Source organism: Hemitrygon akajei, chromosome 7, assembly GCF_048418815.1.
Source record: "Hemitrygon akajei chromosome 7, sHemAka1.3, whole genome shotgun sequence".
Classification (NCBI taxonomy): domain Eukaryota; kingdom Metazoa; phylum Chordata; class Chondrichthyes; order Myliobatiformes; family Dasyatidae; genus Hemitrygon; species Hemitrygon akajei.
Window position 1 is genome coordinate 86,261,095 of NC_133130.1, and position 18,952 is coordinate 86,280,046.

An 18,952-nucleotide genomic window follows, 5' to 3' on the forward strand; every position below is an offset into this window, starting at 1 on the left:
CAGGAAAAAGTCTCTTGTATTTGAAAGTATCTATCGATCTTGCTGCCTCCTACTCATGTAGAACCTGTATATGTAGAACCTTCTGTAGCTGTAACAATATGCAGAAATTGAGACTGCTAAAAGCAGGTTAACAGGCTCATCACTAATTTCTATTTGGGTAGGCTTCTTCACATCCTCAGTCAGCTGGCGGAAGTATCTGTTGCAGCAACCTTAGAGAAAAATCACTTCCATGTTTGCAATTTGAATCAACTTCAGTGTTTGTAGGAAGTGAGATGTTGACATTTCTTCAAACCTTCACCACAGCCAGCATTCAGCAGCATTTTTAATTAGTTTGAAATGGAGGCTTATCAGCTCCAGGAATAAGCGGTTTTCAGCCATAATTATGTGGAGGACTTGCAGTCCCACCAATGTGTATACAAATTGTCAATGGAAGTAGCCCTTAATGTGCCCAGGAAAAAGTCTCTTTTGTATTTGAAAGTATCTGTCATTCCTGCTGTCCCCTACTCAAGTAAAGCTGTATAGAGCAGAGGAACAGAATCAGATTTAGTATCACTGGAGTATGTCATAAAATTTGCCCTTTTTCAGAAGCAGTACATTGGAATACATGGTAATAAAAACTATCAATTACAGAAAGAAGTATATATAAAAGATATAGTAAATAAGTAGTGCAAAAAGGGAGGGTAAAATACTGAGGGCATATTCATTGTTCATTTAGAAATCTGATGGCAGAGGGGAAGAAGCTGTTCTTGAAACATTGACTGTGTGTCTTCAAACTCCTGTACCTCCTCCTTGATGGTAGTAATGAGAATAGGGCATGTCCTGGGTGATGGGGGTCCTTAATGATGGATGCTGCCTTTATTGAGGCATTGGGGAGGCAGGTGCCCATGATGGAACAGGCTGAGTATACAACTTTCTGCAACTTCTTCTGATCCTATGCAGTAGTCCCTCTGTACCAGTCATAGATTAAAACATTTTAGCTGTGTTGGGTTATCCAATTGAAAAAATCAAAGGTTTAGCCATCGCAGGATGGAAAGCATTCTCTATTCACTTCTCCTTTGGATGAAGTAATCACCATCCATATGTAGTGACTAGTGTCCCATGGTGGGTGCCTAAGATGTGTATGATCACATGAGCTTGGTAATTTTTCCCTAATGCTCAGTCATCGCAAACTTATTGCAGCAAAGTCTGTGTCCATTCTGCCCATAAACTATGCTATCTCTTTCCAAAAACAATCAGATTATTTTCAAATAGCCATGAGAGAAATTCCCTTTCAAGGTTATATCCAATTAGATTTTGAAGAATAATGTAGATCCAGTATTGATTAGCCTCTCAGGAGGTATATGCAAGATCCCGCAGTACACAAAAAATTATTATTTTGCTGCTTTGTTTTTCCTTAATTTTCCTAAATTCATGTCATCTGGTTATCCTTCCTTCAGCCAATGGATATAATTTCTCTTCAATGTTGTCTAAAACTTTCATAATTTTAGGCACCTTTTTCAAATCAATTTCCCTGTAGACTTTTCTGTTCTGTGGAAAACAATTCAATCTTCGACAGTCTATCCACAAATTGATTTCAACATAATAATCCCCAATTTAATTCTAATTTTATTATGGCTTTCCAAACACACAATGTCTTCCAATGTTGGTCCTGAATTCAACATGATATTCCAGCTCCATATGAACTAGCAGCTTATGTAATTTTAACTATAGTGTTCTTATTCTCCTTTTTTTTAAAGTCCATTATCTCGTATATTTTATCAACTAGCAGTAACATATAAATGCTTGACAAAAGTTAGTTTTTTTCTCTTTCTGCAGTTTGCCTAGCAGGAGCACATTAGTGTCAACGATGCTGTCATCTACCTGCTAAACATATTCCCTTTTGGATAAGCAGGGCAGCACTGTGAGGATCGTGTTTTTTTGATTTCTCAAGTACCTTCAATACCATACAGCCCTCATTGCTGGGGGTAAAGCTCCGTTCAATGCAGGCTGACACTTCCATTGTATCCTGGATAACGAACTACCTGACTAGCAGACCACAGTTTGTGCGGCTTCAGAGCTGTGTGTTAGACATGGCTATAAGCAGCATTGGGGTTCCACAGAGGACTGTATTGGCTCCCCTCCTGTTTACCCCGTATACCTCAGACTTTAGATACAACACTGAGCCATGTCATCTGCAGAAATTCTCTGATGACTCAGCAATAATTGGGTGTATAAAGGGAGGAGAGGAGGATGAATACTAGTGGCAAACACTGACTACATATATTACTATTTTGTTCAAGAAGTGAGAAGAGCAGTTTGGTAAACACAAGTCAGCCAGTTTACCCTGGTGGCAGGGAGGTTGTTAGATAGAAGAACCAGAGAGGCAATTAGCATTGATTTGGATAAGCAATTGTTTGGAGCAATGAGTGTTAAATGAAATATATTTATTAAAGACAAATCATGTTTGAGTAAACTGAAGTTTTTGATGACATAGTAGAAAAAGTGGACATGGGTTGTGCAGCAGATGTTGTTTATATGGATTTTCAAAAGATGGTTAATAAAGTGAAATACATTCAGCTCCTTGGCAAACTTGAAGTGCAAAGGCTGTTTTTGGATAGAAGGGATGTATGCACAGAAATCTCAAGAACTTCCATAGAAAATAGAACAGAAAGAAGAAACATTATTTTGGCCTGTCTCCAGCCATTCATCCCTCCATTCATCTCCTGAGGGCATTGAAGCAAAGTGTTTAGAACTGGTGACTATGAATTGGTAGACAACTAAATTTACATTATTGCAAAATGTCAAGACTTATGCCTAAAACTGAGGTAGCTGAGCCATTGGCAATTGGCTGCACTCTAAGACCTAGTTCTTGGTTGCAATCTTCATATGCAACACACAAAGCATTGATTATTTGCCATCTCATTGGGTGTGCAGTTGAAATAGCTCAGTGTGGTCTTGTTCTGATCAGGCAAATTGGGAAATAAATGTGGCTGATTAATCCACTTCATCACTAAAATGGAGGAACACATTATTGCAGTCCATCTGATTTCTACTGCTGCCTGGAGAAAATTTCTGAGCAAGGTTTGAATCATTGCCTAGCAATTTATCCTTGACTGAACTCATCCAATGTCCTTTAGCACATTGTCTTCTCTCTCTGAAATTCATTCTGTAATTTCAGAGATAGAGCAGTGTGATGAAGTGATTGTATTACTGAGGCTATGAACTCAGTACATTCATTGCCACACCAGAAGGAATATTTCTTTTCTTCCTCAGAATGGTGTAGCCCTGCCTATATCACATTGATGAGCACCATCGTGCTAAACTCAAAGTTTAATATGAAATGAATGGCGGGTGATTTCAGTAGGATAATTGAAATGTGAATCCCAATCTGGATCGAAGATAAAAATGAGCATTCAGATAAAGAACTAAAGTGGAAACTTGGCACCAAAGTCTGGATAGCAATTATCCAATTGTGCTGAAGCCTGGTTACCACGGTAGCCAGGATGTGGCCAGATATACATATGGACCCTTTGTTCACTTTGTGAGCCAACTAGTAAGGTCATAAATATTTATGTCACATGGTTTATCACAAAAAATCGAGACACTGAATTATCAAACAGTATTTATCAGTTTTTGCCAATTGAAGAACCCGCAGTACTGTATCTCTCCAGGGTGTGAATATTATGGCGTTTACATATTAACCTGTAAAACGGTTTCAAAAACTTGTCAGTTTAATAAATTCAAAATCGGGCAATTATTAATTTGTGTACTCAGGCAGATTTAAAAGTAGGGCTATCAGAAAGGAGAAATGTGGAAAATTCAAATTGCCATCTAAAATGAAACAACCATGGGAATATCAAGTAATTATGGAATTTAAAGCAGGAGCAATGAAATGCTCATCATGGTGCCTGTTAGCAGAGGTTTCTAATAGGATAAGAGATACACAGCATAATGATGAAAATGCAGTGGAGGTCACTCCTGGGAGGACTTTAAGCCCAGGATAAGATTCAATGCTGTTGCATTCCCGAGGAACAAAACATTCTCATTTAATATCAAGTGACAACATTATTCTTTTGGTAGTTATTTATTACTCAGAGTAAGATTTAGATTACTTTAAATGCCATTGTGTAACACTTGATTTTTTTCAGTTGTCTAAGGGCTTGCCTGAGCATCAGTTATAGATCATGGCATTTAATTTCCCATATCCACTAATTTCAGTAAAACCACTAGCACAACTAACACCTGAAAGCTGGTGCGAGACAAGAGTTTCATGCTGTATCCTTAGGCTTGTTCTAGCTTTGCCTTGTTCTTCCAGTAGCTGCACTAAGTTTTTGCAGTCCTAGAGTCCAAATGGAGCTTCAGGTTTGTTCTCTAAGGGAAAAAATCAATGGAAGATCACTGGAAGATCCTAAGATGCACCTTTGGAATATCCTGATACCCTTTTGACGGCAGTACTATCACAAACTTTTTTCTCTCTGTTCTTTGTAAATGAAGATATTCCTTCAGAAAGGAAACAGGTTTAAATACTGAAAAGATGAATAATATTTGAAAATAAATAAATTAGAAGGAAATAATTTGATTAAAACATCAAATAATAACTAAAATAGAAATAATTCCCAAACTGAAAACAGACTACAGGGCGTTAGGAAGGAAGTTGAGAAGCAGGACCTCCGAGGTAGTAATCTCGGGATTACTGCTTGTGCCACACGACAGTGAGAATAGGAATAGAGTGAGGTGGAGGATAAATGTGTGGCTGAGGGAATGGAGCAGGAGACAGGGATTCAGATTTCTGAATCATTGTGTCCTCCTTTGGGGCAGTCATGATCTGTACAAAAAGGATGGGTTGCACTTGAATATGAAGGGGACCAATATCGTGACAGGTAGGTTTGCTAAGGCTATTGGGGGCAGTTTAAACTAGAATTACTGTGGGGTGTGAACTGAATTGAAGAGATGGAGGAAGGGGCTGTTGGCTCACAAATAGAGGAAGCTTGGAAACAGTGCGAGAGGGAGTATAGGCAGGTGATAGAGAAGGGATGTGCTCTGACAAGTGGTTTGAGATGTGTCCATTTTAATGCAAGAAGCATCGTGAACAAAGTGGATGAGTGGGGTCCAACCAGGGAGCTATATAGCTGTAACATTACCTCTTAGCTCCTAAAATTAAACCCACGATTGACAAAGGCCAATGTTCCGTATGCCTCTTAACCACAAAGTCAACCTGCACAGCAGCTTTGAGTGTCCTATGGACTCGGACCCCAAGATCCCTCTGATCCTCCATCTGGCAAGAATCTTAACATTAATACTATATTCTGCCATTGCATTTGACCTACCAAAATGAACCACTTCACACTCATCTGGGTTGAACTCCATCTGCCACTCCTCAGCCCATTTTTGCATCCTATCGCCTTAACCTCTGACAGCTCTCCACACTATCCACAACACCCCCAAACTTAGTGTCATCAGGAAATTTACTAACCATCCCTCCTCTTCCTCATCCCGATGTTCTCAGGGAAATGTACGGCAGAGATGTGGCAAATGTTCAGGGGATATTGGTCCAATGAGAAAGGCAAAGGATGGTAGCGTATAGGAACCATGGTGTACAAAGACTGTTGTAAATCTAGTCAAGAAGAAAAGAGCTTATGAAAGGTTCAAAAACTAGGTAATGATAGAGATCCAGAAGATTATAAGACTAGCAGGAAGGATCTTAAGAAAGAAATTAGGAGAGCCAGAAGGGGCCATGAGAAGGCCTTGGTGAGCAGGATTAAGGAAAACCCCAAGGCATTCTACAAGTATGTGAAGAGCAAGAGGATAAGATGTGAGAGAATAGGACCAAGCAAGTGTGACAGTGGGAAAGTGTGTATGGAACAGGAGGAGATCGCAGGGATACTTGATGAATACTTTGCTTCAGTATTCACTATGGAAAAGGATCTTGGTGATTGTAGGGATGACTTACAGTGGATTGAAAAGCTTGAGCATATAGACTTTAGGAAAGAGGATACGCTGGAGCTTTTGGAAAGCATCAAGTTGGATACGTCTCTGGGACCAGATGAGATGTACCCCAGGCTACTGTGAGAGGTGAGGGAGGAGATTGCTGAGACTCTAGCAATGATCTTTGCATCATCAATGGGGACGGGAGAGGTTCCAGATGATTGGAGGGTTGCAGATGTTGTTCCCTTATTCAAGAAAGGGAGTAGAGATAGCCCAGGAAAATATAGACCAGTGAGTCTTAATTCAGTGGTTGGTAAGTTGATGGAAAAGATCCTGAGAGGCAGGATTTATGAACATTTGGAGAGGCATAATATGATTAGGAATAGTCAGCATGGCTTTGTCAAAGGCAGGTCCTGCCTTATGAGCCTGATTGAATTTTTTGAGGATGTGACTAAACACATTGATGAAAGAAGAGCAGTAGATGTAGTGTATATGGATTTCAACAAGGCATTTGATAAGGTACCCCATGTAAGGCTTATTGAGAAAGTAAGGAGGCATGGGATCCAAGGGGACCTTGCTTTGTGGATCCAGAATTGGCTTGCCCACAGAAGACAAAGTGTGGTTGTAGATGGGTCATATTCTGCATGGAGGTCGGTGACCAGTGGTGTGCCTCAGGGATCTGTCTGGGATCCCTTCTCTTCGTGATTTTTATAAATGACCTGGACAAGGAAGTGGAAGGATGGTTAGTAAATTTCCTGATGACACTAAGTTTGGGGGTGTTGTGGATAGTGTGGAGGGCTGTCAGAGGTTACAGTGATAGGATGCAAAAAGGGGCTGAGGAGTGGCAGATGGAGTTCAACCCAGATGAGTGTGAAGTGGTTCATTTTGGTAGGTCAAATGCAATGGCAGAATATAGTATTAATGTTAAGATTCTTGCCAGATGGAGGATCAGAGGGATCTTGGGGTCCGAGTCCATAGGGCACTCAAAGCTGCTGCGCAGGATGACTTTGTGGTTAAGAGGCATACGGAACATTGGCCTTCATCAATCGTGGGTTTAATTTTAGGAGCCGAGAGGCAATGTTACAGCTATATAGGACCCTGGTCAGACCCCACTTGGAGCATTGTGCTCAGTTCTGGTCACCTCACTACAGGAAGGATGTGGAAACCACAGAAAGGGTGCAAAGAAGATTTACAAGGACGTTGCCTGGATTGGGGAGCATGCCTTATGAGAATAGGTTGAGTGAACTCGGCCTTGTCTCTGTGCAGCAACGGAGGATGAGAGGTGACCTGATAGAGGTGTATAAGATGATGAGAGGCATTGATCGTGTTGGTAGTCAGAGGCTTTTTCCTAGGGCTGAAATGGCTAGCACGGAGGGCACATTTTTAAAGTGCTTGGAAGTAGGTACAGAGGAGACATCAGGGATAAGTTTTTTACACAGAGAGTGGTGAGTGCGTGGAATGGGCTGCCAGCAACAGTGGTGGAGGCAGATACGATAGAGTCTTTTAAGACTCCTGGATAGGTTCACGGAGCTTAGAAAAATAAATGGCTCTGGGTGATCGTAGGTGATCTCTAAGGTAAGTACATGTTCGGCACAGCATTGTGGGCCAAAGGGCCTGTATTGTGCTGTAGGTTTTCCATGTTTCTATGTTTTGTTTACTTTTATTTTTTCCTCCCAGGTTGAGGACCTGTCTTAATGAAAGCGGCTGTGCTGCTTACATTGGTGAGGTGACATAGTTCAGCTTGATGGATCTCTGATTCCGGACTTGCGGCTGAGTTCACTTGTGGAGCAGAAGATCAGATAGGCTGAAATTTGACCTCCAGCACAACTCCTGGCATCCTAATGCAGGCAAAGTGATGAGGAATGTGCTAACCCATGAAGAGGACCTCACGGGCATTTTTCCTGTGTACCATCAGCAAAGAGTGAGTATATTTTGGCTCACTGAAATTTCCAGCTTAGTCAATAAAATTGAGGACAGTTATCTCACTCCCATTGTTAAGACATGATTTAACATTTTAGCTTTATTCCTTAATCATTAATGTAACCTAAGAATATAGCGTTAAGATTTCAATCATTGCTTTCAAGTCCCACTATACTTTCACATCTTTTTCTCTGCAATCCCTTCCAACTCCATGTCTCTATATTTGCACACCACACCAATACTGTTGATTGGATCATCATCAGCCATCATTGTTTCACGAGCGGCCACCATGCCTTCAAGCATCTTTCCAAACTACTCTAAATCTCCTCCATTCTTTCAGATTCATATTTATTTATCACGAGTATATCAGAATATCAAATGACACACAATATGCCAGAGCAACTCAATAGGTCAGGCAGGGTCTCTGGAAAAAGTAAATAGTCGATGTTTTGAGCTGAGACCTCTCTTCGGGATTCTCTTGTGTCAGTGAAATACACAGTTTTTGTTAACGGCCATCACACCTAGGGACGTTCTGTGGACAGCCACATATTCTGGTGCTAATATAGCATGCCCGCAGTGCTCAGCAGAACAACTTCTCTGAACATATATTTCTCCAAATCTGAGGGTTGCTCAGGACTGTATGTTTGCCTGCTATTGCAGGGATTCCAAGTACAAATTAATATGAGTGAGTGGGTGTACGTGCCCATCCTCTCCTCAGATTTTCAGAAGGGATAGTGCCAATGGTTGCTCCCCTATCTCATGTACATCTTGGGCCACAATATCACCTTACATGTCTTAGGATGTATTACTCTACAAATACAAGCTATTATCTATGACCAACCTGTGTGGATTGGAAATTCATGGATACAAAATCTGCTTTATGTTGGCAGTTCATAGAGTGGAAATATTTGGGGTACAATAATTGATTTCACTTCATCTATCCAATAACACAGGTATTATGCCCTCGATCAAGTGAATCCTGAATGAAAAAGTGAACTGAGAACACTATTCTAGGGGAAGGATAAATCTGACTACTGTATATGCTCTCCACAGATGAATAGCTCACTGTTTAAATTCACAAAATGTGGGATGGGATGTCCAAACCGGAATGAACACAACAACAACTGCTGCTTAAGTATAAAAGCATACTGGTACACGTTCATCACTGAACCAAATGTGTCTATATCAGCTGACATCCTGATGAACGTTGACTATTGCCTTTAGTGTAATCAAATCAAGACTATCTAATTACAAGAATGATTTCTATAGTCGCTCCCTATGCCAGCTCAAATGAAGACTGCCAAATTAGTGCCAATTGTGCCAAAGCTGAGAGTAATTTTCATCTATAAATATCTCCAGTGGGAGTGTGTATGGGACTGTCCAAACTCATTTTCCTTACAACTCTTAACAGCTCTCCAAAGCACCATTTATGCTACAGCTGGATATTAGCATTTGTTGTGAATTTACACTGTAGCCAATTTATTGAATATCCCCCAGTGTAAATAGCATGGATTTACTTACTACAGTCCGAGATCAGATTACAGATTCAGAGGTGTTAAAAGGTGTAATACAAATGAGGTCGCCATGAATTTGGAAGTGCTGTTATAAATCACCTGTGAGTTTTGCTGAATGCTAAACATGGAACATTCAGCAGATTCCCTGCAGAACTGCCCAAGTGAATCCATGAACTGAATGTGAGAGGGTGTGTAGTAAACAAAATTACCATAAACATCCATCTATGGGTGTTTCTATATTATTATTTTGGTCCAATTCTGAAGTCTCAGGCAGTCAAAGGAAACACCAAGCCAATTCACCAAATTTGCTAAGACCAGTGGCCAGAAAGACCGTACCTAGGCACCACCTGTCTTGGTGAGTCCAATGAGTGAGTTAAGGGAGCCTGGGAAAGTGATGTTGAAGTCAATGTTGAGTTAGCCATGGTTTTATTGAATAGCTCAAGGGGTTATTGACCTATTCTCCTGCTATCTTTGTTCTTACATTCTTTGTCTTTTTACAGTTTACTTCCATGTCAGGGAAACCAATGTATAAACCCATTAACAAACAAGCCTTTGAGATTTGATTTGGATTTCACTAAAGACTGAAGGGTTTCCAATTCCTTAGACTAAAATCCAGATATGAAAAGACATTGCTCTAACTCATTACACACAGGTGAAATTAAAATTTTTCATTCATGTGTGGACTTTAATAATAACCTGTAAAGATAGATAAAGGAGCAAAGAGAATGCTTCTTAAGATTAAATGGGAGTCTTTTTGTATGTGGGTGATAGCATAAAATATGATCTGAAGAGAAGCAGGAATACGGGAAGTTATTGCTGCTTATGCTCTAGGCACTTAACTTACATTACTTGCCATCTTTGACCAAGTTATTGATAACCTGTTCTCCACTCCCTTTCTGAAACAACATTTTCCCATGTCTTAAAAATGGTCCTTGAGGTATTTTCTGTGTAATTACATGTTGCTACAGCAAATGTGACATCAGAGAGCATGGCTGTTGCTTGGCTCAGTGCTCAGTAAAAGACTGCATGCAAGAGTTGCATTGAAACTGGCTAATCTGACTCTGGCAACTTCACCGATACCCCTCAATAGTTACTGATTAACCACTATTTGTTTGACAGAATCAATATTTCCAGCTAAGGATAATCACTTCTGTCGCTTGGAGCCACCCGCTTGGTTGCCTCATTTTCCCCCTTCATGAGGTAATTAATTTCAGAAATGTCACTGAAGTACAGAATGAGGCAGGACTCTCTTATCTGGTGGTTGTTTACAACACTTTAAAGCTCTGCATTTATCTCCCGCTATTGTATGATAATCCAGGTTATATGGGAGATTTGGCTTTATTCAGGTGAACAATGCAAAATCAAGAGGAAACCTTACACAATAGCAAATTGGAATTTAGGCTAATGGGTGGCTTTTCTATGCAGACTGTGATTGGTATATCTGATCTCCCTGAACTGATCAATTCTATGCTCTGATACCATTCAATAGCAAATGAGGTCCTCTTGAAGATATTAATACAGTCTTGGCTGATTATTTCTCACTTTGATCTCTCGTACTTGAGGATCTTGAGCTTAATTAAATCAGAATTCAAACCAGTGTTATCTCTTCCAGCAACTGGCAATGTACAACTTCACTTCTGAAGCGGATCATTGAAGATTAACATAAAGAAGTAATATGATTCTCCAGAGTGCTGCTCTGGTCTCTGTACTCATAGATGAAAGACCATATTGCCACTGCATACCCTTGCAGGAGGATCAAGAGTTAATGCCTTAACTTTAGCAACCAGTCAGTTTCAACAAGTGGACACTAAACGAGCAGGAAGGCTGAAATCAGAAGTTCCTTTTCAAGGATTGGTCCAAAATCCACAGAAAATAGTGTTCCTCAGCTGGCAGAGTGCTCCATGACCTGTGGGTATTCTGTTAATACCTTGTCAAGCGAGGAATTTGAAAAATTCTTGAGTAACAAATAACTGGAGATGATAACTTAAGAGTTGGAATCCACAGACGGTATTTTAGCTTCAGTTAAGGACCATGGGAAGGGAAGTGGGCGGCATGGTAGCATAGCAGTTCAGGTAACACTATTACAGCACCAGTGACCCGGGCTCAATTCATCACTGTCCGTAAGGATTTTGTACAATCTCTTCATGACCGCGCGGGTTTCCTTCCACATTCCAAAGACTTACAGGATACAAGGTTATTTGGGCATGTGGGTGTAAATTGGCAGCGCGGGCGCATTGGGCCGGAAGGGCTTGTTACCGCACCATATCTCTACATAAATGTGGCTATGCTTCCCACCCACAGAATAAATAGAATGTCTCCATCCTGATAGGGAGTTTCAGGAGCACTTTTACCTTGGCTGCATTTGGGAGTTGTTACCCAATCAAGCTCCTTGGATATCTGTAATGATTGCATTGATGTGCCAATCAAACTTTTGTCCCGTGTTTACAGGTGACTTTAATCTGCCCTCTTCTGTTACACAGGGGTGACGCACTAGGGTGCGGATGTCAGGAAGGGGTGGGTGGTGGTTAATGTGCAGTGTTAGAAGGAGAAAAACCAGTAGGTTTTTAATCTGGACTGTTTACTCAAGATGAAGCTGAATTACTTTGAATCACAGCTGGTTTAGAATGGGCAAGCGTGAGGTTGGCATCTTTACCCTACACTAACAGCACAGCAAACAAATCTGCACTGTTTGTGTGGTGCATTTTAATGTGGGTCAGCCACACACTGAGGCTGGATCCAGATGAACAGCTGCTGAGTCAAGGGAGTTGCGGGCCGGATTGGGGGGGGGGGGGGTGGTGTGGATGGTGCTGGTGAGATTGATTTTAAGCACAGAGCGAGACAGTTGAACACGAGCTCTAACTAATAAAGGTATCTTATGCAACTCCACAAGTTAAAGGGTGTTATCTTGAATTGTCTCCAGTAACTCAGCATTTGATTATGGGACATTAAAAGAGATGGATTTAGATGAAGCTATTTACACACAGAAAAAGAAGCTAAATGCCAATATTTTGAAAGTAACCTGTCATGATGTTGTTAACCTGCAGCAGGATATTTCTGGAATGTTATTTTAATTCTAATCTGTTTTTCCAATTAAGTTTTTGTTTGTATAGTGATTATACCTTGAAAAAATATAGGAGGAAATGTGACAATTATATTCATAAAATGCAATATTGTGCTGTATTTTATTTCAAAGACGGGTTTAGTTGTTGGAACTCTTCTTGCCAGAATCACAGTGCACTTTAGTTTTACATTCGTGTTTTTGATGTGCCAGCTATTCCTCAGATTTTTGTCTTCATTATGAACTTCTTCAAACAGTTAAACTGAAGCAAACTTTGAACCACCTCTACCATCCTCCCCCCTCTCCGCATCTCCCTCCCCAACCCACTCAATAAACCCACCCCCATCTTTTCATTTGCACTAGATAGGAAGCACAACATTGCAAACAAAAGAAAATTGGCTATTGCAAGGCATAAATGCATACATCAGACCTCATTACCATCAATAGTGGCCTGAGAGGTAATAGGTAAAGTAAGTGCATTGCTGAGAAAAGAACAGCGGAAAAAAATATTGGAAAAGACTTTGTTGGACATTTGGTGACAAACGAGGTCTGTCCCTACTTAAAGCAATTAATTCAGGATACTGACATAAACTCTTCAGCTCTCTGACAGCTTGAGGCTGAAATAAAAATGCTAGTTCTCCAGGGAACGGGGGGGAAGATAGTTGGTTCTTTTCTGGACTGTTTGCTCACAGGCCCAGGGAGCAATCTTCCTCGCGGAATGAAATGCAAGGACACAAACAATGTACCAGGGAGAGAATAGAAGATGGGAATGAACAGTTTGAACTATTTGCTCAGCAGAAGGGCAGTCACAATGCTCGACCAATGGCTTTCCCATGCATCAACAGGGCTTTTTAGGCCCTCTTGTTGCCAAGCACTCTCCTCTGGCCAGATAACAGCACAGCTGCCAAGCTGTGGTGAGCAAGGCCTCCTCATACTTCCCTCTTTAATTCCCGTAATACATTTACTGTATGGCATTTTATTCAACATTCTTAGCTGTTCATTGCATTGGCTTTACTTATGGGAAGACATTTTCTACTCTTTACCAATTGAAAGCATTTCCATGGATACAACTAAACTATTAGTCTGCAGGGATAAGTGTTCAATTCAATATTGCCCTAAAATCTGAATGGGGATTGATTTATTTGTTTTTTTTAATATAAATGAAAAAGAATGTGGTCTTTTATATGTGGTAAAGGAGCATATTATCCTGCAAGTTAGGTAACCAAGCTATCCTTAGTACATCATGGTATGCAAGGCAGACCCTTACATTGATGAGACTATCTTTACTTTTGTTGACACTGCAGCCCTATCAGAGATTGCAATCACTTCAGGTCACAATGATCCAAACTGCATGTGCTCTTGCAGCATTCATCTTCACCTCTGCCCCTGTTTAGCTCTTTGTTAGGAAAGCATTAACACTTTAAGGTTTGGTAAAGCACTTTTCCACCCTAAAGTAAAACCAGCATGTATCGGCCTTTTAAAGCAACAGCAATGTCCAGATTAATAAAGGAACATGCAGCAATCTGTCTAGTTTGCCTGAAAACCTGAGAAGGGGTGATACAGATCATGTTAAAACCTATAGTGACACTTTTGTATCATGTCTTTAAGATCAAACATAATTATTCCTGACTCCACTTGTTTATCAAGTAGAAACTATTTTATACCTGTTCTAAAGACATAATCAGGCATGGTTTAAGATTATTATAAATTAGAAAATGACACTTGCATGGGTCCAAAATTTACGGTAATTCTATTTTGGGTTACTTAGGAGCAGAAATTTGCAAAGAGTGCACCTTTTGGGGAAGAAGGCATTTGGCATGAGAAGTTATCAGCCAAGTCAACTCTGTGATTTGATTTTGATTTTCTCCCCCTTGGGTAGTGTGTCAGATTTACATACCTCAACTCATGCATCAGCCAGACACAGAACAGAGGTGGGGAATACGAGCTCGAAGAAAGATCAGAGCAATGCATTCACTATCATTCACTCCGACTATGATAGTGTAAATGAGTTGCTCAATATCAAAACTTTATAAGCATATCAAGAAAGGGAACAATACGGGGTATGGTTGACTCTGAAAACTAATTTTGCTCAAAATATTTTGTTGTTTCTCTTGAATACTTATAAAAATCACAGCTAAAGGAAATGCAATAAGACATCTGAAATAACGTGATTCAATTAATAATGGTCAATGTAGCACCAGAAATTTCCACTCATCCTGATGTTTCAGATGTTGACTTGATTTATGTTGTACTTTAAAATTATGTCACACTTATTGGTTACTAACTCTTTCTGTTGCACAGCTCTCTATGAGTTCCTGTTAAGATTTACACCAAAATTTTCCGTCATATGCTTAAAAACCGCATTAACGATGGAGGCGTCTCATCGAGGAAGTTGGTATTTGGGGAATAATTTATCCTCAAAAGGAAAATAGCACATTAATTGTACAGTTTTCAGCTAACAGAGATGCAGGCCAGACACGTTTAATTAATACAAAGGAAGAGCCAAGAACTTGAATTAATTAAATGCTGAGAAAAAAGTCGTTAATTTCATCAATCCTTTTTTCACTGCATCTGAAACAACACGTGCCAGAAATGGTGGTAGGAACCCAGTAATTACTTTCCACACAGACCCAGTGCTAGAAACATTAGAAGATAAAAAGTCAAGCGTTATTTGCACTTCAATTAAATCTTATTGAGGATAAAATAATAAAGAAAAAGTAACCTGCAGGCAGTCAGGAATATCAAGCCAATTCCCTTCAGCTGGCTGGACCTTTTAAAAGAAACCTTCAGTATCCCCTTTGCTGCTGGGTGGTCAAAGACTGAGTGTGAAAAGCCAAAGGATTCACATTGTCTAAAGTGTAGCCTTAAGAATTGACCTCGCGTGTCTCCAGAGAAGACAAGCACCTGTCTGTTTGTCCTTGGTGATCCGTTGCTCATCTTTGCTCCTTTCCGTCCCACAGTTATCATCATACCAAAAAAAAACACACACGCACACATAGAAAAGCGTCTTCCTAACAAAACACTAACAACAAAAACATTCTCTGTGAAACCTATGGTAATCAAATACATTCAACAGTCAAAGTAAACTTTTCTGTTGGAGTCTCCTTTTGGCAATAACAGGCTGTCATTTAGATGAATAGTAAAGTATACACTGAGACTCAGATAATTATGCAATTGGTTATTGTCAGACTTCAAGATATTGAAGGATTCTGTGCTGATTTGTATGAAGCTAATAATATTGCTCAGTATAGCGAGGTACTTTTATTGGCAGTTATGATTGATATTAAGTACAAAAGTACTGTAGTTAGTTTTTTGACAAATGAAGTTTTCCCCCGAAATGACTCCTTTCCTGGATTTTATGCCAGGAAATGTAAAGCAATTTTGGGGCATGCCAGGGATGATTGTATGCTCTGGGTCGACGCAAAGTTATTTCTTTTCATTCCTGACTGAGGTAATAGAAATCACACTCACAATTTATCTAAATATAACAGTGCCTTTGTCTCCTCTTGTCAGTTAGATGCAATTGAACATTAATGTTACTTCCACAAGTTTCAGCAGTTCCCAAAACCCTAATAGGACCCTAAACTCTATTGTCCTTTAATAATCCTGTGGAGTGAGTATCAGCAGTTTATTTTACTTTGTGAAGGGTCAGGGGGTTTGATCACAAACTCAATCCAGTCTGCACTAAAACTTGGGCAGTTTACGTTTGGGAGTCTGGATCCTTTGGTCCTGATGAAACATCTCGACACAAAACACTGCTGGTCCATTTCTCTTCCTAGATGCTGTCTGACCTGCTGAGATCACCCAGTGTATTATGTATTGCTCCTGATTCCAGCACCTACAGTCTTTCGTGTCCCCATTAAGTCTTCCATGTCATTCAAACTCCATCAATGATCACTGGACTTCATGGTTACTAATATGATCCTGAATGATGCCATTATGCTAATCCTGCCCATTCTAACACCAAGACGAGCAATCCCATCAATTTCATCCCCACCCCTGTCCTCATTTCCTTGCATCTTTGCAAGTTATTCACTTCCTCCATATCTTTTATTATTTTTCTATTAACTTACCCCAAAAGGATAACTTACAATCACTAATTAATGTACTAGGGCATCCTTAGCACCACCCAGCAGAAAAAGCACATGCATTCATGGTAAAATCGTGGAAACTCCACACAGACCCTGCCTCAAAATCAGGATAGAACCTCGATCCTTGGAGCTGTGAGCCAGCTGCACTAACTGCTGTGTCACTTTACCAGCATAGTGGTTGGTACAACACTTTATAGTAAAGTGTAAACCCTTTGTAGTAAAGGGTTCAATTCCCACTGCTGCCTGTAAGGAGTTTGTAAGCTCTCCCTGTGACCATGTGAGTTTCCTCTGGGTGCTCTGGTTTCCTCCAACAGTTGAAAGATGTACTGCTTGGCAGGATAATTAGTCATTGCAAATTGTCCTATGATTACACTTGGATTAAATTGGGGGATTGCTGGGAGGCACGGCCCGCTTATTTTCCAGAGATCATGTGTATCTCATGGAATGCCCTAAGCAGCAATACACCATAAAGTGTTTATGGAATTATATAGTTAAAGATGGAAGGAGCGTGTTCTGCCCACTGAACACATGCTGTTCATTATTGACTATCCGTTAATCCTACGCCCAGTGCTTGGTTTATAGCATTGTGGATAATGGCTCCTCAAAGGTTCATCTAGGTAATTCTTTTGAGAGTTTCTGCCTCCGCCATCCTTTCACGTGTCAGCTCATTCAGTGAAATAATCTCACCTTAATTCTCTAATCCTAATAATTAACTTAAATCTTTGCCCCCCCCCCACCATTGTCCTCTCTCCTTAAAGAAATAAACCCTTCCAGATAACCTTGCTCAGTCTCTGATGATTTCACATACCTCAGTTAAACCTCCCTTCAGTCCACTTTGTTCCAGAGACAGCTGACTCAAGAACATCCCATAATTCTTCAGGTCTGGCGTTCTTCTCTGCACCCACTCCAGTGTTACTATACATGGTGTGCAGCAGAGGTTTATGAGGATGTTAGCATCACCAGTTTAATCACTAAGGATACCATGATACCTGATTCTAAACTGAGCCATCTCTGAGAGGAAACATGCTAATGAGGAGGATGTAAGCAACAGCTCTGAGGAGATATAAGTAGCTTGCAGCTAAGTTAAGCACACGGCTGTGGAGAGTGCATATATTGAGGTTTCATCAAGCCATTGTTAACATCCATCCCACAGTTCGCACTATTGTGATGCTTTTCTTAGACATTTGTCTTTAAAATTGAACCTACCTGTTTCTTTTAAATGTGTAAGAAGCACATAAAGAGCATTTTTTCATGACATATTCATCCTCCACTGTCAGGATATTGGACTGGGTACACCCCTTTGCAATGTACCCTAACACTGAATTTTTTTTTTCTCCTCATACTTAATGCGAGTGAGCACAGCATCTTTGCTGTCCAAATTGGAATGAGAGGTCATGACTTACGACCTTCATAAAGCTCTCCCAATAGAATAACTTGTACGTCATGTTGGATGTGTAAGATTTTATGCAATGTTGGTCAGTCTGCTTTGGAATATTGCAAGGAATTTTGGGTTCTGTATTTAAGAACAGATCTGTTGGCTCTGAAGACTCACAAGAATAATCCCAGCAATCAAAAGCTTAATGTACGGGAGCCATGTTATGTCTCTGGATGTGTCCTCATTAGAGTTCAAAAGAATGAGGGAAGGGTCTCATTGAAATCTACTGGATAATAAAAAGCCTGAATAGAGTGGATTTGGAGAGAATGTTTCCATTAGTAGATGAGTCTAGAATCCAAGGGCACAGGTTCAGAATAAAGGGAAATCTTTTTTAAACTGCAAGGAGGGATTTCTATTCATTGCCACTGAAGGCGGTGCAGGCCAAGTCATTGGGAGTATTTAAGCTGGACAAAAATCTTGATTTAAAGGGAAATCTATGCTAGCAGACCACTATAAGAGTTGGTGTATATCTGAGGAGGGGTTGGGAGGTTTGGGGTTTGCAAGCTTTTGTTTTCTTTTTAAGAGGTGGGGGGTTGTTGACTTTTTTTCAACTACTTCTATGGTTTTTCTATATTTTATGGCTATCTGGAAAAGATGAATCTATAAGTTGTATTTTGGATACATACTTAGATAATAAAAATGAACCTTTAAAACTTTGAAAACAATCTCCTAAAGCATATATGTCAAACTCAAGGCCCGCGGTGGAATTATCTTTGGCCCGTGAGATAATATCTAATTACTATTAAAGCTGGCCCCAGTAATCGAAGCGCCTATGGCGTATGATATGGCTAATGCTGAGTTTATTCAGGTACCAGGTTTTCAGGGTTTTCAGTGTTTATTTGGCAGTCTTGCTCGGCAGTCTTCTTCATAAGAAACGGAATTTGTAAAGTGAAACACTTTGTAGTTATAGCAGAGACTGAGACACATGAGAGCAGGCTGAAAAAACGGAGGCAACGAAAGCTGCGTTCGCACGCGTCCGACTGATCCGGCCCGCATGAAGCTGCATTTTGCTCAATCCGGCCCGTGACCT

General features: G+C 40.3%; 1 long non-coding RNA gene across 1 annotated transcript in view; it reads left to right on the top strand.

Annotated features, from left to right (window-relative positions):
* LOC140730639 (uncharacterized) overlaps positions 1-12,471 on the top strand; it is a 58,487-nt gene extending 46,016 nt beyond the window's left edge. Inside the window, exons 2-3 of the long non-coding RNA XR_012099646.1 lie at positions 7,582-7,825; positions 10,458-12,471. This is a non-coding gene — a long non-coding RNA (uncharacterized lncRNA). The remainder of the gene's footprint in view (positions 1-7,581; positions 7,826-10,457) is intronic.
* Positions 12,472-18,952: the final 6,481 nt, after the last annotated feature.